This window comes from Hetaerina americana, unplaced genomic scaffold, assembly GCF_022747635.1.
Source record: "Hetaerina americana unplaced genomic scaffold, ioHetAmer1.1.p SCAF_2, whole genome shotgun sequence".
Classification (NCBI taxonomy): Eukaryota; Metazoa; Arthropoda; class Insecta; order Odonata; family Calopterygidae; genus Hetaerina; species Hetaerina americana.
Genome location: NW_027286763.1, coordinates 102411161 through 102436106, shown reverse-complemented (window position 1 = coordinate 102436106; position 24946 = coordinate 102411161). Strand labels below are relative to the sequence as shown.

Below are 24946 nucleotides of genomic sequence, written 5' to 3'. Positions count from 1 at the left end.
TTGGTTAGCTTTTTTTAGATTTAATGCTCCTTTAATGGTAATATATACGCTTGAGTCTAAAAATTATGTGCGTGGATCGCATAATAAATTACCAGCACACCCGTTTACGTGACAATAACGGATCAACTACATCACTGAAATGTAGTATTCTGACAGCGACATCTGATGTTGTTGCTTTAACATTACATAGGATCCGAAACGCGATTCAAGTCTGATGGAATTTTGTTGATCTGGTTGGCTCAGCGCTCAACTGGATCATCCGGTTTTACTTCGTGGGATTTAGTTAAAATTTTTTACTCCTCCTTCGAATCAAATTTTCCGCCATTTCAGTTGTCACGAAGAGTATACGGGAGGAACGTTCGAGCTGAATACGCATGTTAATGTGCGGCCTGTGCCGGGCGCATCTCAATTCAGCATTTTACCCCAGCAAAAATGATTTATTACACTTCAACGGATCTGATACGATGATATTGAAGCTGATACCGGATCTCAACGCACAACTTGAACTACGTTTTCTGATATAACATAATAATTACTTACCTTCAGATTTAGTAATTTATAGACGATGTTCTCACAGCTTTCAATATTGCATACGTTGATAGAAACTAAAAGGAAGGCAGTTCAAATTCAAACAATTCTCCTCTTTCCTTCGTGCCACCTTCGTTCCACCTCATATTTTTGTGTATTGCTCTATGGGAATCCAGAGCTTGGGACAAAATGCTCACTAAAATATTAATAAAGTACTTCAGTAAAGGTTTACAACATGTAAAAAGAGCTATACTATGGAAAAATTGAACAACATAGTTCAATCCACTAATTAACTTATTATTTAGATAAGGCTTTGTTGTCTGAATAAATATTAAGTGCCGTAGTAATAAATCATTAAGGGGATTTAATTAAGTTTTTTAACTATCTCTGTGATGGATTCCTCCCACAAAGTAAAGTTGAAACCTCTTCTTTCTATTTGTCCATTCTTTTTCGTTTATATCATGTGTTACAATTCAATTCAAATTAAGATTCGAACTAAAAATGTTACAATAGCCGATCTCATGTATAGAATCTAATGTGAACATTATAATGATTTATCTGATCTTGTAGTACTGGTTTTTTCGGAAATTTTTCATAAAATGAGAGGCAAAAGAGTATTAAAATACACGCGTATTCATAAGGGAATCTCAACAGATTAAGAACACACTTCCCCAAATATCCAATAACGGAATAATTACAGTGCAAAATGATGTCTCTAATTCGATGCATCTTTAGCTGGATGGGTCTCATTTAGAATATGTTGCTAGTGCATGGAATCCTCATTAAGTTGGACTGATTGCCGAATCGGATTGCGTGCAGCGCGGAGGAGCTAAATTTGTAAAACGTTGTTATATTAAACTGAGTAGCGTCTCCAAAATATTAGAGGAGCTAGGCTCGGAATCACTAACGGAGCGAATGTAAAATTACAATTTAAATCTCTTGCATTATTTGGAAGGATGTCTTTTTAGCAATGATGTTGAGAATGCATTATCACCCCCATCGTACTAAGGTAGGCGAGATTATGTCAAAAAAGTAGAGAAATTAAGTTTAGAACAGGTATATTTAAGTTGCCATTTCTCCCACTAACGACAAGGGATCAAAATAACGTTGTCCGACCGCGCTAAGGGTAAATATTTCGGGTCAAAATTAGTCTGGTGAGTATTCACCCCCTGCGACACATCTCAGTGGTGTGGCCTTGCAGGATACTAAATCATCTCCCGCTGGCTATTTGCCTGTAGAACCAAACCAAAAAAATGAATGTTATTAATCTTTGGTGTATTTAAAATTGTTTCACTTGTAATCAATGCATTTATCATTATAATGAATGATTAATTTCTTTTTCCTCATTCACTTACAGGGGCCTTCAAACGGGAGTACGCTGGCGGCCAGACCACTTCGCTCAAGGTATGAAACCCGCGGTCTCACCTTCTCCCTTCGAATGCACAGGCCATCCACACGTTATGTATATATGTGTGTGGGTATGTACATATATATATATATATATATATATATATATATATATATATATATATATATATATATATGTATGGAGAGCAGCCTCATTTTCGTCTCCTCTTCCGTCATCCACATGCACATGTCCTTTAATTCTTTTCAAAATCTCCTTCGATTCTATGTCACTTCTTTCTATCTCTCTCTCTTCCATATTGGAATTTATGGTGTTTTATATCTCACCATTATCTAAACCATTTTCTAATGCATTTACTTGATCAAATATATATGATTCGGTTTAAATTTGATTTATACTACATAATGAAGGCAACGGAATATGAAAATGTACTATTCTGTTGCGAAGTCTTACGTATTCTACTATTGTTTTTACTAGTATATTTTAATTGTATATAGCCACTTACTAATATAAATTGCATAACTCTAATAGCTATATTTTTTAGTTGGTGATCGCTTTACCAAAATTCTAAAACTTAAGTGTGCTGGGGGGTGGGCCGATTAGCGGGGGTTCCCAGGTTCAAATCCAAGTGACTACTTTGTACTTCCTCGGTTGAATGAAGGGTGCGTGATTTTTCGGGCACTAGATTTTTTTAACTAAAAATGGAATAATAATGAAATTAACTGTCCTTAACTGAACTTACAACTCTCACTTTTGGCAGGTTTTGATATATACTACGTGAGCTTTAGGATCCGTCAACAAACCGACCGTTGGGGTGACAATTGTGGTTTGGTCGTTACAATATATATATATATATATATATATATATATATATATATATATATATATATATATATATATATATATATATATATCTTTCAATCACGATTTTTGTAAACTTTACCTTAATGAAAGCGAATCTCTCTGCATTTGACGAGGGCGAGTAACATTTTCTTCATGAACGCTCTCATTTCAAGCAAGGTTTACGCTGATAACTTTTTGGCCAAGATAATGGGGTGACAATGTTACTTTTGGAGTCATCCCTGATAGCATAGGCGTGATGTGAAAAACATCGATATTTTACACACAATGAAAACTAAATATTTTTTCAACAATTTTTAAACGAAATATAACTAAAAGAATCTATGGTGATATTTTTTCTCAACAACTTGAGAAGATAGGAGCGTAATGTCCTCTTTCTTTTGTAATAAAAAAAAGTAAAATGGTGTGAGTGCAAGAGGTAGAACACCGGTGGAATTTCCAGGAAAATGTAATTCTTTTCCATGTCCCAGAGGAGGGCGGACAAGTGCAAAAATGGTGGAACAGGAGTGCTCACTTCACACGGATAAAAGTAATTCAACAATTACTTACTAAAAGGTAATACGAATAGCAATTCCTCCACGGAAATCATTTTGCCATTAATATTATTTTAGTTTTTTTCCCCAATAGCTATTCTGTCAGAAATGGTTTTGTAAAGAACAGAGTTCATAAATGCAGACAATTGTATTATCATATCGTTTTGGAGAGCTTTGACTACATTAAACATAGGATACAGTTTGATGGGGTACAGGAGTTAGGCCATCCATATCGTTTATGATTTGTTGGGAGTAAGAATTAATACAATAAAAACTTAGAATGAATTGGAATTAATAGATGCATTTGAAGAGAAAAACAACTACTTTGAAAATTAGCTGGGAAAGAAAATAATCATAAGGTTTTTGGCAAGCAAAGAATGGACTCAAGTATATTTTGGTTTGAAAAATCCAGGCGGATCTTTGGTAGAATCCATTGCTGTACGTCCTTGATATCTCCCTCATTGGGGACACAAGTATGGACTAATTAGATTTTCATCAACAAAATGGGTGGGAAGAAATATATTTCATTCATTCCATTCGGCACATACGTTTCACAACTTCTAATCTTACCGCACCTTTTAAAAATGACCTTTATTTGATTTCAACAGTCGTTTCAAGATTGTGACCCGCACTTAAGTCCTCTCCTCATTAAACCAATTCATCCGATTGCTCCAATAAGTCACCATTTTTTTTAGCCAAACAGATCGGTCAAAATCATCAACATTTCAATTCTAAGATTGGTTTACTACAGCCCACAATTTTCCTCTTCTTACTTTAATTTCTCCCACTCCCTGATAGGTTTTCTGTTTGTTCCATGCTCTTAATTTTTCTCTCGGGATTGTCCCTTCAACTTTTGTTATGTTTCTAACTAATCCATCGTGCCTCAAAATGAGTCCAATCAATCTATAGTTCTTCTTTGCCGTAGAGTTCTCAATATGGCCCTTGCCTCTCCCGCTCTTCTGTGCGCTTCCTCGTTCCTCCCTCTACCTGTTCATTTACCTTTCAGTATTCTCCTCTCCAGCACCATGTCTCAAAGAATTCTATTCTTTGTTGGTCCACTTTTCCAAGGTTCCATGTCTCTGATCCGTACAGTAACATGCTCGATACGAATATTTTGACTACGTTATTCCTTGTTTGCAACCTCAAGTTCGGTGAAAAGAGTAGTTGCCTCTTCCCTCATGAAATCCTTTGTACATTTAGCTAATTATTAGCTTGATGTCGGTCAAACTTCTTACATCCTAAGTTATACTTTTTCCCAGGTGTATGAATGATTTCAATTGCTCTAGTCCCTCCTCCCCTCGCATCGTGATGTCTGCCTACAAAATCTCTCTTCCGCGGATAAGGATTTTAGTTGTTTTCTTGTTGATGCTCATATTATATTCCCAGCAACAGTTGATTATAAGTTCTCTTGCGTTTTGCTACTACTGCGATGTTATCTGCGAACCGGATCATGTCAAAATCTTTGCCATTCACCGTAATGGTCCTTTGTATCCCGATTTGTGTGCCCCTTTTACTGCAAGCGCTTCTAGTATCTTGAGCATCTTGCTCCAAACGGTGTTTTGAAGGTCTGAGGGTGATTGAGTCCTGAAGGGTTATAGGGGAAGACATAGAAATACTATTGTGATTGTAGGACTAGTATTGTGATTCTATAGTAATATCAGTCGGAAGGGAGTCAGAAAGAGAGGGAGACACTTGATGGAATGGTAGAACAAATTCCTCTTTCATTTAATGATGTAATACGTGGAGATGCTTGTTAATGAAGATATGTCTCCGAAAAAAAACCTTGAACCTCGAAAAATATTCATGAACTATTTGCTAACTTTCCATACAGTCACTGTTTGTTATTATGCCACTCATTTACGACGAAGGCTGGATAAAAACGGTTTCATATAATAAGTTTCTTCGTCATTAAATTCCAAGGTTTGCCACTGAACATCTCTCCCGGTGGCCACTAACCGTGAAATGGCCATCATATAACACTCAACTTAATGATAGCGAAAGAAATTCGTATTTTTCATGGAATAGACATTTTCCTTGAAAGAGGAATGCCATTCAAGTGATACCTTTCAAACTTGATTCGCAAAGGATTTCTTTTGGACTAACTTGCTATTTACTGAAGTTGCTTTTGGGTAATTATATTGATTCCAAGAAACTGTGGGAGATGCCACAACAGTAACTCATGACAAAGTCATTCGCTAATTTCGCATTCAATGCAATGCAATCCAAGTCAGTTGCATTTCAATGCAACAATTTCACAGTGTAAAAATCATTTGCCTTGACCGGTATTCGAGTTTAAGAAGTATTACTCATGTGGGTAAGGAAGTATTTTACTCATGTCAGGCGTAATACAAAAGCTACCAGTAGATACCTGTACCTGGCATTTCTGCCGCCGATATCGAACGGGTTCAAATTTATATGAGAAACTAAAGAGAAAATAAGTTAGATGGAGAGGAAGACATACTCTGGGGATTTAAATAAAGGGGCAAAAATGGAAGTTGCTGTTGAGTAAACCTTAAAAAGGTAGAGAAGTAGGTGGGGGAAATACTGAAAGGTGGTAGCATGTTGAAGGTCGTGATAGAAGGGAAAATGCTGAGTAAGTAGTGTAGAGGAAGAGAGCGGATATGATTTTTTTAGACAACATTAAAGCAGCCAGAATTAAGGAAGAAATGAAGAAAGAAATAATTTAGGTCACATAACGTGAAAACTCTCGCGATACTTTGGAGTAAATAGTTGTTAAGGACCATCCAAAATCTACATTTGATTAGTGGGAATAGGTGTCTTGGATGAACAAAAAACGGTGTCAGCGAAATCGTCCTAATTAGGATGGACATGAGTTTCCAGAATGAGCTGAGAAATGAAGAGTTTAAAGGTTCATTTCGCCCATTCATCAGTCTCTTGGACGGGAGGCCATCCATTCACCCAAATACTAATTCTCTTACAACCTGACGTCCTCATTCATTCATCTCAGTTCATTTGATATACTTACTTCTCCCTTGTTTTTCATGACCGTAGAGCCCTAGCATAAACTATTTTTCTAATAAAGTCACGGTGTCACACAAGGCGTGTCAAATCCACATCGTTCTTTATTTCGTACGGTTCTCTAGATGGTCCTTTTCTGTTCCATTCATCTCCATGACCCTCCATTCCATTCTCATTTTATTTGCCCACTTGACCTTTAGTTTCCGCCTTAGTTTTCGGAAACTCATATTGTAACCGCATCTTCTTCCACCTAAATAATTGCCACTTCATCATGAACGCTTAATGCGCCTGAGGTCTCCTTTGTAAATGATTCCAAGAAAGTCACTCTACTCATTTCAAGCAATACTGCTTCCGATTAGGGCGAAACATTCTTTTTCTAATTCATCTCGCACAATATCGCAAAATAGGTTATTTATTTCACATATTACTATTGCTAAGATAGAAAATGGCCTTGGACTGGAGATAAATCAACGGAAGGAATTTTGAGCATGAGCTCTGATTCTTGGTGTCGTAATTCATCACTCCACAACCACGAGGCTATTAAATATTCCTTATCATTTTTCCTTCCTGTCCGCAATACTTTACTAATCCCGCCTCCTTTTTAAAAAAAAAATCTCCTTTCGTCTCTCATAACCCTTGACGGAGACGCCGAAGCAAATGGGTTTGAACGGGGAGCAAGACGACCGAAGATATTTCGTTTATTTCTGACGTGGGCCTTAATCACAAAAGGGATTTTCACAAATACGTGCTTCTTTATCGCAGGGACTTTAAAATGGATTAAAGGATCACCTCCGTATTCTCTCTGATTGTTTCAATAATTTCATAAGCTTGTTTCCATACATTTTATAAATAAGATATATTGAATTTACTTTCAAGGTCAGCATTCATTACCACTATGGGCCGCTATTCAATATTTTTGGGCGAACAAATAAAACCCAGCACATATTTTCACATCTAGTACAACCCTCGCAAGATTGTGGGAGAGTACTCTGTGGTGCCAGATGTGCAAACTCCTTCAGAAAGCATTTCTTCGTCAGTCCGAGGACACTCCTTCAAATCGTCCCCCCTTCTGTGCACACACGAAATATAAAATCCTTTTGACCCCCATTTTCTCACCCTCTTCCTCCGTCGGGACTGCCTTAGTGACTCAGTCTCTCTCCCCTCAAGGAAAAACATTTTCCTTCCACTTATATTCTTTCCATAAAACCCTTTGAACAGAAAAGGCCAAGAGGGATTTGGGGCAGGTCGTGAATCCTGGCAGCGGTGTCTCTCTCTCTCTCTATCCCCCAAGTTCGTCACGAGCACCGAAGCTGGCGTGAATGAAAGAAACAGGGAAGCGGAGGAAAGAGGAGTTTTGAAGGGATATTACGCATTTTCAATAACATTTCTTATATTTAATGAGAGCATTAAACGACCAAAAAACTATAATTATTGAATATTTTAATTCATCCAAAATATTAAACGAATGCAGGGTCTGTCCCAAAAATACGCAGAATAAATCCGGCGAAAATAATTCTGGTAGATTCAAGTAAACTCACAAAAATTCTTCAAAATAGCACCCTTGTGCATCGACACAGCGAAGCCAGCGCCTCTGCCTGTTGCGGTACGATTCCTGGAGGGCGTCAGCGGGAAACTCGTTCAGGTACCTCGTCCCAGTCTCTTTGACGTTATCCAGTGTTCCAAAATGGTTGATTTTCGAGCTCTTTTTTATCCTTGGGAAGAAAAAGAAGTCCGGTGGTGCAAATGGGGCCGTAAGGCGGCTGGGGCAGCGTTGCCACCATGTGCCTGGCTAGGTACTCGGTGATGAGGAAGGAGCGAAATTTAAAAAATAGATTCGCATTTTTTATATTAATTCCTCACTGGTATGAATCTATTTCATTTTTCATTTTTTAATATTTCTGTGAATTAAAATAGTAGACTCATGTAATGTTTTATTTTCAAAGTAGCCAAATATAGACACTGCCATTTTGATGGCTTTTGCAATTCTACGCACGTTTTAGGTAATTGCTCTGAGTCATATTAAAACATAGTAACCATACATCCATTACGAACTGAGTGGAATAGTCTCACATGATCACTCATTGGTGGTTAAATCTAAATCGGCAATGATGTAAGATCATCTTTTCGCGTCACCTCATCGAATTACACGCGCTCCTTGAAAGACTTCCGTGTTAAACATTGTCGAGTGGTAAAAGTCCATTAATATAATTTTGAGTGAATCAAGTTTTAGTTTTTGAGGAAAGGTTAATTTTAACAGAAGTTTTTTTTCCTTTCCAAAACTCTGTGGTTGTTGGTGTGCTTTACAGAAACCATCCATTGAATTTTACGAATATCCTACTGGACGGTCTGTTCTACAAATTCATATTTCGTCGACTTTTTTCACTTTATAATTCATGGACTGATAAAAAGCTTCACGTAATGTTCCACCGCGTTTGTTCCGCGTCACACCGTACACCCTCACGTACCCTTAGAGAGGTTGGGAGAGAATTACAAGAGTGCATCGCGCACGTAACCGAATTGGCGCAATGCGAAAATTGTGACAACGAGTCTCACGAGTTAGAAAACCAGACCATGAGAGATTTTGCATTCATTTCCTATCATATGACGAACTTAATGATGAACATATAACGAGCTTCATACCCGCTAGTTTCGCTCCCGCTCGATTCGACTGCTTTTGTACGTGAGAGCACACGTCTCGCCCTGACCCACGGCTGTCAGGAGACAAGCAATGCCAGAGCATCATTCCCTTGTGGCTTTACTTTTTACGAAGGAGGAGGAGGGAGAGGATGGACCCATGGGAGGAGATGAAAAGGGTGTAATAACAAAAGGGAATTTCCACGCCTACCGATCCCATAACCCTGCCCCCTCATCTCCTAATTGTTTTATTTCTTTTTTATTTTTCGAGTAAGTTCGCATAATGCCGATCAATTTTCTCCGAGTTAAGTCTCGTTATTCGTGACATAATGCTTTGGAGAGAGAAAAGGAAGGGGAGGGACAAACGGGAGACATTTTTCGCTCTCTCGAGTCGGGGTGGAAAATGGCCCCATTTCATCCCCCTCCCTCCTTTCCCCCTCATCGTCGGCTCCTTATCCCTCCCCCTCAACCCCTCCCCCTACCCCTCCAACACCATCGCCGTCGCGTAATTGTGACGAAGGGTAAAAAATAATATGCCGGGCAATTAAAAACGTGTCTTTCCAGCACGTCGCCGTGCGAGATAAAAACGTTTCAATATGAAAACTCAGCGCGGTCGGTCGGGGACTTTTTTTTCCCCCCTTGTCGCCTCAAGGGATGTCCCCGTAGGTGCTTGTTGATAATGGGCATGAGTATAATAGATGTTCAAAATGACTGCCACATTCAACTTCCTACCAAATGATGACGACTACCTTGCCAGCGTAAAAAAAATTTAAAGCAGGTCTGACGGAAAGAATTGATGAATAATCTACGGAAGAGAGGAATTCACGGAGATATTTGAGTAACACACGAGTTGGAAAAGACCGGCTCAGAGTTAAGAATAGTAGTTCACGGTCAACTTTTCCAGTGATTCTATTTGCATCAAACATAAGTCATTTGGGTAGACCATTGTAATTAACTCAGAGTGAATATGATCTTAACGTATTTTTTCAAAATCCTCCATCGACAATGATACTTCTTCCTATAAAATCAAGCAAAGTGAATAACTTTTTGCCATTATAACTAGACCAGAAGCAGTAGAAAGGAGGCCAAGTTTGAATTAGACAAATCAAGGGACAGTTGGCGCAGCAAGGAACAAAGAAGGAACCAAGAAACTAAAGTATAACAGGATGACTCGAATGTATACGACGTGGAAATTTAAGATTTTACGTTGGCATTCATTACCACCTTTTGTGGCTTGTGAAATTACTGTAACCGGTGCCATGGGGTGAGAACCACGAAAATAAAACATCAAAATAATAAAAATAACAAAGAGAAAATTGATTGAAACCTTGATATAGCTCTAAATAAGTATAAATATCCCCGTGTAAAAGTCAATGATGACATAGGGACCTAAATATAATCAACCTGATATAATCAACTAATAATGTTAACCTAAATATAATTAAGCTTTTGTGTATTCATTTCACCGGGTCTGACTTGGCCCTTTCATCTACTTCAAAGAGCGCGAAAAAAACCATTAAATAAATGTTGCCCTTTTCTGGCGGAGGGATCAACAGAGACGGCTGGCTGGAAACAATTAACAAAACAAGAGAAAGGAATTTCTCCTTTCAGCTCCTCCACGATAACTCTTCAATCTCAGGTCAAGCGTGATAAAAAATAGGTACACACAAGAGATGTACTTCCGAAGACCTCTTTTTCTCTCCATGCATCTCCCCAGAATGCCCAACCCCCTCCACCCCCCCCCATCCTCCTCGTCAGTAATATAATAAAAGAGACCTGGAGCAGCGCTTCTCTCTGCCGAAGAGAGTTTTAATTAAATTTACTTTTGTCCGGGACAACCCCTGGATGTACCCATCCCGGTGCCCATTGGCATTTAATTCACCCGGGGGGGGGGGGGAGAGGGGACGAGGCATCCCTTCCCCCCTCCCCCCCGCCCCCACCAACCTCTCTTTTCCGTACCCTTAACCGACACCACACGGCAAGAACTCCACTTAATCGGCGTCGGAGGATGATGGCGGCTACATTCAGGAAGGATAGGAAATAAAGATCGAAAAAAATAAACTTTCAACATTCCCCTTCATCTCTCATTTTCATTAGAATTTATTTTTCCCCTTTCCCACGCACACAACCTCTCTTCCCCCTTCCCCCAGTCTTCAAAGTTTCCTTCCATTTTTCACTTCTCCTGAGTAAATTTCGGAGGGTGGAAAACTTTCGGTCTGAATGCGCATTCAATAATATTGAAACGAAAGGGAGGGGAACTCGAAACTCTCCGTCCGTGGAAATAAAAGGAAGGCCCTTGATGGTTTTCTCTGCGTTCGCATATTGCCGAAGTGATAAGCGGCGAGATAGGGTTCCAGTTCCTCTCACCTCGACACCTGGCCAATTTGGGCGAGTCAATTGTGTAGCAAGATTCGTGCCGGGGCATAACATTGGTGCAAAGAAATTGCATTCGGTGCGGTTCTTTTTATATTTCAAACACAGAACACGATTCAGCACCTTGGAATGATCATCAGGTCGACGACAGACTTGACGAAAGGGAAGATTCGAGTGATTCCAATTTATTTTTAATGACCTCGTGGATGCCCTCAGATTTATTCTGTTCGCCCAAACTTATGAACCTATCAAGAAACAGCAGGAAAAATGCTTATGAAAGCAAATAAAATGTGAAATACATACATATGACTAATGAGGAAGCTTTGTTTGTCTATCGTCTTCCCCGTTCCCAGCTTACAAAGTGGCACACAAAAACTTTGGTACTAAATCTATTAAATCTAACACGAATTTTCAACATTCCTTATTTCAATACTAAGATCGTGGTAGCCTAGTGAGTAGAGAGGTCGGTGACTGGCCGTAGCTTCCCGGGTTAAGCTTTTGGATGCCCAATCATTCAAACTTAAAGCGGTACGATGTTCTCGTCACTTCGAGAACCTCGTGGGAAACCGAATGCCTTTACAAAGAAAGGATCTGACCCACGTACCCTGCATTTCTGAATTTCACCCGTCTGAAGTCTTAATTTGGGATGAGCTCTACCCTCGCCAGCCAAAACAAACTTTTGGCTTTATCAATGAGGGATAAATGTGGAATTATCACCAATTAACTTGAATATTTCAAAATGATTCAAATTAAACTAATATAAATATATGGCCATCGTACCTGAAACACTATATCATTGATCGAAATAGTCATTGCATTTGGCAAGGGAGAATAGATTGCCTGGCATGTAGGCGCACAAAAAAATATTCCTCCTCCATGAAGAATTTTTCATCATTCATTTGTTTTCTCAAACGTTAATATGAGAAGGTGGACTCACAAGTGAAGGTATTAATTATTTCACTGGAAGGGATGCCATTATTTCCCATTTGGAATGAAAACTGCTCTGTGGAGCATTTAAGAAATGACTTATTTGATTTAAAGTGTAATATTTTACTGGAGGAAAATGTATATTACTTTTGTCAATTCATTATTAAGAGTAAGGTGCTATATATCTTAAAATAAGAACAATACAATTGTAAATAAAGTCTTGGGCCAGCCACATTAGTTTTTTTTGTACCTAGTTTAATAAATCGATTAATTCGGAAAAGATGGTGCCACTATCCATCCAGAATATTCCAGATTCTAAATGTTATTTTAATCAATGGTCAAAAAGGCATTTTTCTTATTAAGATTCAAGGTGAAATGTCCTAAATACAAAAATGTTCCATTAGGGCATTCGGCGATTAAAATTTCATCTAATAAGTTTCCTAAAGGCATGGTAGAAATATTTCGTGGAAATGAAATTACAATGATGGTTGATATTCAGAGCTACACCTGATGCGCTGATAATATAGTCCAAATTTTCTAAATTAGTTTAATGACATTCTTTTTTCTCCCCATTAAAAAATCAATGACATTTCGGAGTTTCTAATGATTTCAACTCCAGCTACTATTTTTTAAGTCAAATCAACTTAAGAAAATATTTATCCATGCCAGCTTATCATCATTTATTTCATAACACAGCATATTGCTGTGTGACTGCAGTAACAAACAAAACAAAATTTTCTACTACTCTTAACCTAAACGGCTTTAATTAATTAGAAAGATATCGGCCTCTGTAAAATAATCCAATACATTTACTTTAAGCGTTTGCGTTGTTTGTTCGCAATGAAGTACTCAATAGCTCATGCTAATTTGAATATTGATGACACGAAAACCTCTAGTAAATAGGCTGGTGATAAGAAAATTAACTATGCATTTTTTAATTTGATATACAGCCGGAGAAAAGATACACTTATCAATTATTACATTCATCTGATTCGACAAAATCGAATTTCATCATAAGGGAAGAAAATTTCTTTAACTTTTCTTAAACGAAAAATAATAAACGTCATTACTTCCTTCCTCCAAATATTTTATAAAATAATAGTCGTGAACACAATTTGGCATTAATGTATTAATTCTGGATAAAACTTCCACCCCAGATGGCCATTTTTGTGATTTTTATCTGTGGGTAGTATTCCACAGAGCCCATATTTAATTTCACTCTGAATGTAAGAACTTAACTCAACAGCGAGTATTTAATCTAGAACATTAAGGATAGACATACCCACACGTAACGCCAAATGATTACCACACTTTATGCTAAGAAATTTTCCCAACTGCATCACAATAATAAAGAGGGATCTTCATAAAATTTATTATAATTGAGTAACTCAAGATCGGATGAGATCCTACTATTTGACGTTTCTATGCTTAAAAAATTCAGAAGCCACGTGTCTCTTTTCAGTAAATTATGCGATTTTCCCAACAGGCCCGATTTGGGGACGTTTTGTATAACATTCCTCACGCGCGATGTCAAAAAGGCAATGGAATTAATTGGAGAATCGGTGCAACGTTGAACGGAAGACAAGGAGTTCCACTTCGAATCCTTGACAGTCCTCGTGATTGCTATCACCAAAAGAAATGTAGATTGACTTTCGAGAGTTTCATTCGCTTAGCCCGCCGTCACATCTTCTTTCATTATCCTGGAGGAGTTTGTATCCCTCGGAATCTGAAACGGGAGCGAGCGTTCGTTGCTGTTTGTCCGAGAGCTATTGCCCCAATTCTCCCACCCCCTGTTCCCCCTACCACGCGCACCACTCAACGGCGTATCTACCCTTCCAACTCGCACGCACGCGGCATCACCTACGCCCGTGCATCATGCGACCCTCACCGCGTGCACTCATTGCCCGCTCATCGCGAGGAGGCGGTGCTGTGAGGATGAGAGGAGCATCGTCGACACAATGCTCATCTCCGAGAGGGGAGATGGGAGAGGGGGGAGTGTGGGGCCCACACAACTGGATGAAACATCAAAATGAGCGTCGGAGATTTTTCATGTGAAGTGTATGAAGAGATATACAAGATACAGATATATATCCAGATTCTTCCTTGTATATCAAAGTGAGAAATCCCGGCGGAAGGGCAAGCGTAGTCACGGAGACAAGGAGAAAGCAGTGTATTTTCGTGGGCATGTCTCAAATATCCTAGTGGCACCACATCTGATGATATAAACCTATACGAACCACGTCGCCATGGGCCGGGACGACGCGATTCACCTAGGTTTATTCATCTCCTGGAATTCGTATCGCGTACTACGTGTAGAAGACATTCGAATGGAAAGGGCTGATTTTTTATATTTAATTATTGGCCGGTCAGAAAAAAGACGCACCCGTGCAGCGCTATCTATGGATTGCTTTTAAAGGCACTGAAATCACAGTTTTGATTCAGAGATCGTTTGCCAGTCGGTGAATGCGCATAATATGTCCGCGAAAGTCGTTGCACCCGACAGTTGTGAAGTGGGTGCTGTGATTCGATTTTATCGTGCCGAAGGATTATCATTGGTCCAAATTCATTGGGCGTTTTACCTAATTTATGGACGTACAATAATAAGTGAAGGAAAGGTAAGGCAATATTGCCGAGGATTCAAAAGTGGCCGCACAGATATGCATGATGAATAGCGGGGTGGTAGGTCCAGTATCCAGACTGTTGCAATATTTCAACAAGTGGACGATGAACTACGATCTCAACGACAATTGATACCAGAGCTGTTGCTGATAAATTTCCTCTTGTTGGACGAACGATTGTTTATACATTGTTACGGAAAAGCTCGGATATGTTACTAATTGTGTGCAAGGTTGTCACCGAAAATTCTTATCGACCAGTACAAAGAGCAAATTATATTGAATGGACGAGCATTTTTTGGATCGTTATCGCCAAGGTGGAGATGACTAGAGCTTGCACATAGCCACTCTTTCCTCTTTTTGTATATACTTGAAGAAGTAGCTCGGTGGGCAACGATTTGGAGACTAAGAGGAACTAAAGACCATCGTTGCCAGCAGGCTCAATTCTCAGCCGTGGAATTTCTATGCTGAGGGATTAAAGACGCTGGTGCAGCGTTGCGAAAAGTTCTTAGAAGTAAACGGCGATTAAGTAGAAAAGTGAATAAGGTTTGTACAAAACTAAAACCGTCGATAAAAACTTTTTCTAGCTAAGAAAAAGTTTCTACAGATACGTTACTCATTGCTTGAAAATATTCTCCAAGTTTTATTAAAACTGAGAAAGAAAATTGGGAGAAAATGTCCCTCTTTATCATCATATTTTTACGATTTCTTCATCCTCGTGTTAGTCTTGTTTTCGCTCGAGAGTTCTGTCTTGGCAATCAGGGAGAATGGAAATCACCCTGTAATTGGATTTTCGCCAGGCAGTCATGAATACTGGCATATATATTTTAAAATAAAACCTCCATTTAGTTTAAAATAGTAAAAGCTTAACTCGTTACCAAAACAAAATTTTTATTCGTAATTTTAAAGTGGAAAAATATTGTATGTCTATTGTACTTGGTAGGAGTAATACATATTAAGAAATTTAGAAGTGGTTATCGAACTAATGCCCCCTATTTTGGTATTTTAACGGCCCCGACTCCTAAGAGAAGCCTTAATACCGGCGAATGACCGGAGTAGTCGAACAAAAGGTTGGTTTGATAGGTGAGGGTAGACCTCACTTAGTTATAAGCCCAATGAAATTCGCACAGCAGGGTAATGAACTGGCCCAGTGCCTTACTCTGTGCCACCTGTGGTTTCCCAGGAAGATCTGGTACCCTAAGCTCAGCGCCTCCCCAAGATGAATCGCCTGTCATATCGATGAACAAAACGTTGAATGAATCAGTTTAAGAATAGAAGACAGATCTCTCTTAAATTGGACCATACGCAATCCTCGTGTCTGGATCCGACTGTTCCTAAATTTTGATTTGATTTTGACTTGAATCGAAAAACTACTCAAACACTGCTGTTTGGTTTTTCAATTCTTCTTTGAATAATTCTTTCACGCCGTTCAATGGGTATCTCAGCCGTGGTTAAAAAAAAGCGACTCGCTCGCTTCTCGAAGGATTTTAATACGAACAGAGTCAAACGAAAAGATAAATAAACACTCTTTCGCCTCGCGAGAAGCGTTCCGGGATTATAGGCCGTGGAAAATGTGAGGATGGATGAGGGGGTCTGGAGTTCCACGCCTCTCATCCTTGTGGATGAAAGGGCGTCCGTCATCCATTCGACGCGCCCCTTTTAACCACCGCCCGCCCCCGCGCTCTCTATCGGGATGTCGCGGAGGCTTCGACCCCACCGACCCCTCCCGACATTTATCCCTTTCGGCCCCCTTGGAGGAAATGCTGGGGAGGGACGAAGCTTAAGAGATGAATAAGGGGGAGCAAGGAGATGAAGTGGAGAAGGGATGGAGAGGGGTTGTCACACTTTAAATAGAGGGAGCTCCACCCTTCAACCCGCATTCATCTCTCTCGATTTGTGCAGATTAGTACCAGTGAGCCTCCGAGCTCCTGTATCATATTCCTTTCTTCGTAAAGTACTCCTATTTCCCCTCTTATTTCTCCTGTGCAACCACATATATATGAAATTCATACCCTACCAGCTACCTCGGCTAGTGCTTGTGAGTTGTAGGACCTCGCTCTTCGCAATAATGAAGCCCAGTTTTCTATCAAAATAACTGGGAATAATCAATCAATTCCACCTAATTTAAAGGTAGTTAGTTGTTGGATAAACCATAACGATAATTTGTTTCTAATTATCGGGAATACTTACGATTTCTTCTTTCATTTCTTTGTAACTTCTGCCTGCTTTCATGCTGTATAAAGAGCCTTGTCTATTCCTACATCCACCTCGCTTACTTAACGTTCTCTCTTCTAATATTATTACGGCCTTCAACATACCTTTCGATATATCCCTTATCCACTTCCTCTGCCTCTTTCAGATTTCCCCCGGGAGCTTCGTCTCTTTGCCCACTATATTCAAAAAACCTCGAGTTTTTCTTCCTCTCCGTCCAACTTATATTCTCCATTCTCCTCCACACACCCACATCTCAAAAGCCTCCAACTACGCTCATCTGCTTATCTCAAACACCAAGTCTAACATCAAGTAAAGCACTATTGGGAATCGTAAGCCTTCGATTTGTGTTGACAAAGAATTCCGATTAGAAAGAAGGTATTGTTACGAGTATTTAAAGTTATCAGTGTGGGAGTCTTTTTTATTTTTATTTTTTTAGCTTTACGGAGTTCATTATTAATTATTCAATCTGAGGATCGGTTAGATGCAGACTTCTAGTCTTCCCTGTGCTGAAATGATTCTCTTATCCCAATATATTTGTTCCAATGTACGAGTACATCGGAACAACTATTTATTTGTTCTCTTTATTCGTTCCATATATGCCCTTGTGGAAATGTGTCTTATATGTATTATCTCTTATACTACTATATATCTCCAAAATTCATACATCAGTGTCATCAGATGCAGCCAAACCTTCTGAATTTTTGTTTCCATATTTTGCAAGAATGCCTTTTAATTTATTACATAGAAACAGGAATTCCACAATAAATTTAATTGCCGACCATGGTTTAACAGCTGTGTGGAATCATCATGTGCAGTGTGTGTGGCATCACCACCTGATGATGCCACACAGTGGCGAAACCATGGCCGATAATAGATATTAATTGTGGAATGGCTGCTTTTTTGTTTTTTATAATATGGTGAAATACCACCGAGTAACGGCGAAAACAGTGTCAACCTTTTACTCTATGCTTAATTTCCCATTGTCTAACCCTTTGATCTTTTGCGCCTGACACCAGCGCAACGTTTCGAAGGCTTGTACACTTATCTGGTTTGCTTCTGCAATGAGCCATTGTGTACCACATCCCGCACGCTTGTTTTCACGTTCTTATCAACTATTGCATTATTTGTGACTATATCTTCAGTGAACACAGTACTCACATCTTTGCAGTACGTCTCTTCTTAGTTCGAGGGTTATGCCGTACATGTTCATCGAATTCGTTCCATCTCATCTAATACTGCTTCTGAGATGGGTGAAGGATTTCGCGTACTCTCATTACCCTCTCCGTTGCACGATATCTTCCTTCAGTTTGCACTTTTAAATACAAGATTTTTTAATTTCCCTTCCTGTTGATTTTCGCCTTACGCCCTTGAGATACCTGATCTCCTGTCTTCAAGGATACCTACAGGTCTCCCGGTGTCATATGGTAAACGGAGTATGCTAATTTCTCCCACAGCCAACTTGATTTCTTTCGTGCCCATGACTTAAGATTTTATTCCATTGCCGTTTCCAACTACATATTGAGGAGTGCTTCTGAGATGTTGCGTATTCGTCAGGATTCTTCATTTGTTTTTGCTTTAACTTGCCTGTGTCTTTCAATTGTATTTTCTCAGCTTAGTGCATGTGAAATTGACATGTTATTCTTCTGATGCTGGAAAACGTCTTTCATAATGCATTCTGTTACTCAGATATCTTTTTGAAGTCTACGTGGTCTAAGATCTTCTCACAATTCCACATAAAATGAATTAATGGCATGCTTTTCTTTTTCGATAGGCATTCCCAATGGAGTATATCCGGTCTCTTTCTTCTTATCTCCGCGGGTGCAAATTGATTTGACGTGAGGCCGTGATAAATTTTATTTTTTAAACTTGCGGTTGATTATTGACCTTAGTTTTTTGGATGTATGGCATCATATCAAGGAAGGATTTAGATTTTCCAAAAGGAAATCGGTTTGATACTACGTCTATTCGCGGCCTATTTCATCAACGAATGGAGAATAATTCAGAATCTCTTATCCACTTAAACACGTTGGCTGAAATTGTAAATGGGCTTAATATTGTATAACTAATTTTTTTACAATCATTCGCTTTCGTGAAGTCGAAAGGTTTATTTATGACGATGCAAATGAGAATTCGACGATAATTTTGAAGAAATATTTAACACCGGGCTCCATTTGATGGTCCCTCAGTGTGAAAATTTATGTACACACATGTATATACATATATATATATATATATATACATATATATTACGTATATATATATATACATATATTATGTATATATATGTATATGTGTATATATATATATCTGTGTGTGTGTATTTGCGTATGTATTTATGTATATGCAAAATGAAATAGGCCTTACTCAATTTACATTAAGTCCGCAAGATATTGATTTACATAAGTGGCTCTCAAACCGACAATTAATATATTTCGTATGCGTCACTGTGACTAAAGCTAATATATTTTTTCCTTTTACTGCATCAGGGGTAGTCACCGAAAGCTATCCTTAATGCTGAGAATATTTTATTTACCTATTTGTCCCCTTCCCGTAAGCATGAGAGAAAGACACTTAAACAGGAAGAGAAACAAAATAAATTGAAAGCGTTGTGCTACAGAGAAGGATGTATAAATGAACGCACGTAAGGATTGGCGTGTAAATAACCCAGCAAATGACATGAGAAAACAGAGGACTGCCGAATAACCGAAGAAGAGAGGTCCATCAGTTAATTAAATCCGATTGGGGGCTTAAGGAAGAATTTCTTGAAGAATCAAAGGGTGGGTTAAAGAATTAAATATGTCTGGAGTATGATTAACGTAAATATATTTATTTAATGAAGGAATAAAAAGTCAAGCTGCGAAGAGTGTAGAAAAGAAAAATGCAGTGCATCGATCTTGGTATTGATAATTATATAAACTTTAACAAAGTTGATAAATTGTTGCTAGTCAAATTATCAAAGTGAACTTGAAAGGATTTTTTTTCCCTGAAATCTTGATCCAACGAAAGTTACGCAATGGCCGAATTCGCGGATCCCGGAAGTAGGTATTTAATAGTGAGAGCAGTCGCGACACGACTAGTTTCAGTGCATGAGGTCAGGGCCGGTTCAATGATAATATGCCACGTTACATGCCATTTCCATTTAGCAATTTTAATTCCGCTCACCTAACCCGGAGGAGGGTCACAGTCAAGGCGGTCATGTTGCATGCGGATCATTCGGTCACGGTGCGTAGCTGGCCCTCAGCTTGCTTAAGGTCACGCGCCGAAGGAAGCAAGTTGATGGCCGTGTTCCCGCTCGCCATACTTGACCCCATGCAAGGATACTTTCTCTCACGAGCTACGCGTTAACAGCCTTAGCACCATCCCCTTCAATTCATAAAGCAAAAAATGAACCCCTTGGGCAAGCACGGGAAACGTACAGCGAAAAGAGCTTAACCATGCCAGCTATACTGTATATATATATATATATATATATATATATATATATATATATATATATATATATATATATATATATATATATATATAGTACAATACACAGTGACACACAATATAGAAACACAAAAAAAGAAGAACACTCACACGTTATTTCTTGATATTTCGACTGAAACAATCCGTCTTCATCTGAAGATATAGAAGTAATCATATATATATATATAACACTTAGTGTTATATATATATATACAACGCTAAGTGTTATATATATATACAACGCTAAGTGTTATATATATATATATATATATATATATATATATATATATATATATATATATATATATATATATATAACACTTAGCACTAGTGGACACAGACAAAAACACAGAAAAACACACAAAAAGAGACTCATTATTTTTCGAATTTTCGGTGGTCATGGCCACCTTTATCAAGGAAGACAGGGACAGGTCATTTTCCCTTCAGTTCTGCCCCTCTCTTCCTTGATAAAGGTGGCCACCACCACCGAAAATTCGAAAAATAGTGAGTCTCTTTTTGTGTGTTTCTGTGTTTTTGTCTGTGTCCACTAGTGCTAAGTGTTATACATTATTATTCACGTCCGTGAAATTTTCAAACAGTGTTATATATATACATACACACATACACAAACACATAAATATCTTGAAGGGAAGTTTCATGGACGAGAATAATAACCTAAACGGAAGAGCGATATTTCAGTTTCATCCCTAGAGAAGATAATGGTTTGGCCACCGAAAATTCGGTACACATGTTTCATTGATATGTGTTTCTCTGTGTGTGTGTATATATATATATATATATATATTTATATACACACACACACAATCACCTAGCAATAGGTATATGTGTTCCTTTAAAAATGTTGACGAGTGAACAAGTGACATGATAAAGACAAATATGATATTAGGTTAGACACTAGCCCTTTATCTATATTATTCCACTCAGGATGGATTGAATGAGTTTTATGAGTGACGTTATCGTATTCACGTATACCGTATGTGAGTTCCCCTTTTGCCCATTAATTGGCTAATTTATATCATCGTAATTTTAAAATTACCATTGAGAAAAAATTAAATTACAGTGGTAAGTACACTTATTGGCTGATTAAGTTCATTGTCCGCAATTGGTTTCCAGTGTATTCATCAACTCCCTAGATACTCCTTTTTAAATGAACCACTTTTTCTAGATATTAGCGTGCGGTGCTCAGAAAGGTGCTACCTATAGTTCGCCACAATGTTTCCACTTAGATATTTGAGCCAGGTGACAGTCGAATGCTGAGGTAGAGTGGGTACCTATGGACCAATAAAGAATGAGATGAATACGGTAAAATTACCGTACCGTTTCTTGGTCGGATTAAAAGATTTTCCGTCCGAATTGCGTGCGCCTTGAGACCCTGAATGTGTTTCCTAGGGATTGCTCCGCCGCTTCGGGGGATTGTGATCGAATTTCTGCCCAAATGGATTGAGCGGATTTGCGCTTGCTTCTCACACAAATGAACCCACACACAAACATACCCTTCATCCTTTTAGCCACCAGGACGGTCGTATATTCTGGGGATTAAAAAAAAAGGACGAGGGGATTTTCGACGAACGAATTTTGGGACAAATGGTCACCGGCATCCATCGTCAAAGTCAATAGCTATTTACATTAAAAACAAAGGGAAAAGTCAAGAAGATTTCGTTTTAATTTCTTTTCGGCGATACGAATGACGAGACTGGTACTTGGTTCAGCTCAAGTTTGTTAAAGTCGACAGCGGCAGTGTGCATTAAGACTAGAGGAAGTGGTTGCGATTACATTGAATTACACCCAGGCCACTATTTACTCTCTCAGGCAAGCATGTAAATATTCTTCGTAATCAATTCCGAAATCTAATTTTTCGTAGAAAGAAGCGCATTGCATTACAGCAAATAATTCAAATGTGTTCGAGCGAACGCCGCAAATATTGGCCCTCACACTCTTCCTAGACGATGAGGTAGTTTGAGAGTTTGGTTCTGCCCGATTACCTGATGAAATAGTGCTTTCGTGTAGCGGTGAGGAAACACTTGTAGCCAAATAAACTCCGTTACCTCACATAATAGTCCTTGAAAGTACTTCAAATAGGGCGGCTCAATCAACTATAACAATTATTCACTCCAAAAAGATCCCTCAGCATCTAGGCACAAAATATGCGCTCCACGCGCCATAAAACTCGAAAGTCATCTATCTGACAGCGCAGAGCAAAATATAACTTCTTATTTGTTAAAATATTCCACACCATACTCAAACACCATATGAGATGTTCGGGTTCAAATTTGTTTTTACATACTACATGCATGAAAGGTCTAATAGAACTGAAATTGATTTTACCTTTTGGCCACGACCTAGTTTATGCGCCTAGCATAAGCTGTAATGATTTCCGCGAAGGTTACCGAAAAGGAGTCAATTTTTATGGAGTTAGTTTCCTTGTCATCCTATGAACCCCTTAGAAAGTATACAGCGCGTGCGTATTGACTGGTGTTCAATTTTTGCAAGTGATGTGACACATTGAGAAAATAGTCTTTCGGATGTCGAAGTGGTTATAAACAATGAAATAATTATTTAACGTGTCCAGTAAATTATTGTTCTCTTCTTGTGTCATTAATTTTTTTTAATTAAAGCAATAAAAGAAAATGTTAGTAGAAAATTCCCAGATGCAAGGAAAGTGAATATTTACACTTTACGATTTTTATTGCTGGAGCAAAAATCGATGAAAAACCAAGAATCTTTAAAGGAGAGAGAGATAAAGAGAGCCGAGTGAATTTCATTTGTATTCCATTCCAAGAGAAAAAGAATGCAAATCAAAAAGATTTATAAAGAAAATAGCGTCTACTTCATTAGGTAAGACTGGAGTCACATCTAGCGTTCAACCAACACACCAAACCATTAAGCAATCGTACTGGAATTCGGAGATGAGTCCTCGGCTTAAGGGACAGCAAGCAAGCACGCTGTACCCAGCACAACCCGGACAACAACAGATCAGTCAATTTTAAAGTGATTTATGCTAATCGCCCGCATCCCTATCACTTTTTACAGATTACCAGGTCGAACGTGAGATTTCCATGACATTCCCAGGTTCAATAAACTCCAATGATTCCCAGGCCCCGCGGGCACTTCCCTCAACCTCGCCTCCACCTCCCCCTCCAACCCCCAAACCCGCCTCCACCATCGAGTATTACTTTTGCAAGCGAGATTTTCCTCGCCCTTCTCCTTCGCCCCCTCATCTTCCACGACACCCCATTCTTCTGCCGCGACTCCCGTGGAACACCCACTACCATCTCCCCCTCCGAAACCTCCCACAAAACCCCGCGGAAGTCCTGTAAAACGCCGCGAACCCCTCCTCCCCTCCCCCGCCGCTTCACCCCGATGCCCTCCCACCATCTCCTCCCCCAACCACGCACCATTTCACCGCCTCCGGATCTCGCACAGTCGGCGGCCGAGCGCCGATTCTCCTCCCACTCTCAAGTGAAGCGTGGGGAAAAGGACGGGGGGGAAGGGGTCTGCCGCCCCCACACTATCCTCCTCCCCCCTCTATTCCATCTCCCCCGCAGAGAGAGAGTGCTGCTCCTCTCTCGGAAACCGACCCCGCCACGCCTCCCTCCCTCTTCACCCACACTTACTTCACCCCTTCCCTCCTCTCTCTCTCTCTCCCCCCGCCCCCCTTCCCTCGACGGATAGCCAACGCCGCTCATCTGTTTCTGCGGACTTTAACGATCCGGGGGAGAGAGAGAGAGAGGAGAAAGAGAGGAGGTTTGGGAGTACGCGGGACCCCCGCTAGGTTCCGCCACTCGGATGGCGCAAAGATCGCGCGCCCTCTTTGGAGAGGCAGGGCGGGAGGGGTGAGTCGCCACGCGTGTGCTCCGAGCGCCGCCCGCCGTGCGTCGGCGCGCTCGACAGTCCGCGCGCTCTCGGCTCTTTTTGAGGGTTTTATGCATTGCTCAACCGATTCTCCGGCGGCGGCCGAGTCGACTCGGGCCGAGCCCATACGGAGCGGCTAGCTCTCTCTTTTGTCACTTAAAAAGGCGGCACAGCATCATCGATGCGGGACGCTGCTTTCGAAAAAAAATATTTTTTTCTTTTTAACGTTCGGTAAGTACTAGCGGAATTGCCCGTTGAAAATCAGCGGCCAGGAGAAAGAGAGAGAAGGAGAGAGAAAGAATGCTACCAAAGACCTCAAACGTTGATGCAAAAAAAATTCCTTGCTCACTCGAAATGGTTTTGTAGACTTAAGAGTCGAATGGAAATAATGTTCTCGTCGCGGACGTTTAACTCGTACGAGCGAGTAAGTTTTAAGTCTTTTTCATGACTCCCGTTGCGATGAGTTAATCACTCGAATGATGTTTGCCTTTTCGAACGACGCCGAAATGGATCATGGGACCAGCAATGTGAGAAAGAACGGAAATGACGCTTGACTGACGTGGATTAGAAATTTT

The 24946-nt window shown here is 39.6% G+C and overlaps 1 protein-coding gene across 1 annotated transcript in view; it reads left to right on the top strand.

The window, feature by feature from the left end:
- LOC139688349 (putative fatty acyl-CoA reductase CG5065) overlaps positions 1-24946 on the top strand; it is a 450592-nt gene that overhangs the window by 172989 nt on the left and 252657 nt on the right. The window contains exon 2 of the mRNA XM_071585871.1: positions 1886-1932. The gene's annotated coding sequence lies outside the window, so the exon portion shown is untranslated. The remainder of the gene's footprint in view (positions 1-1885; positions 1933-24946) is intronic.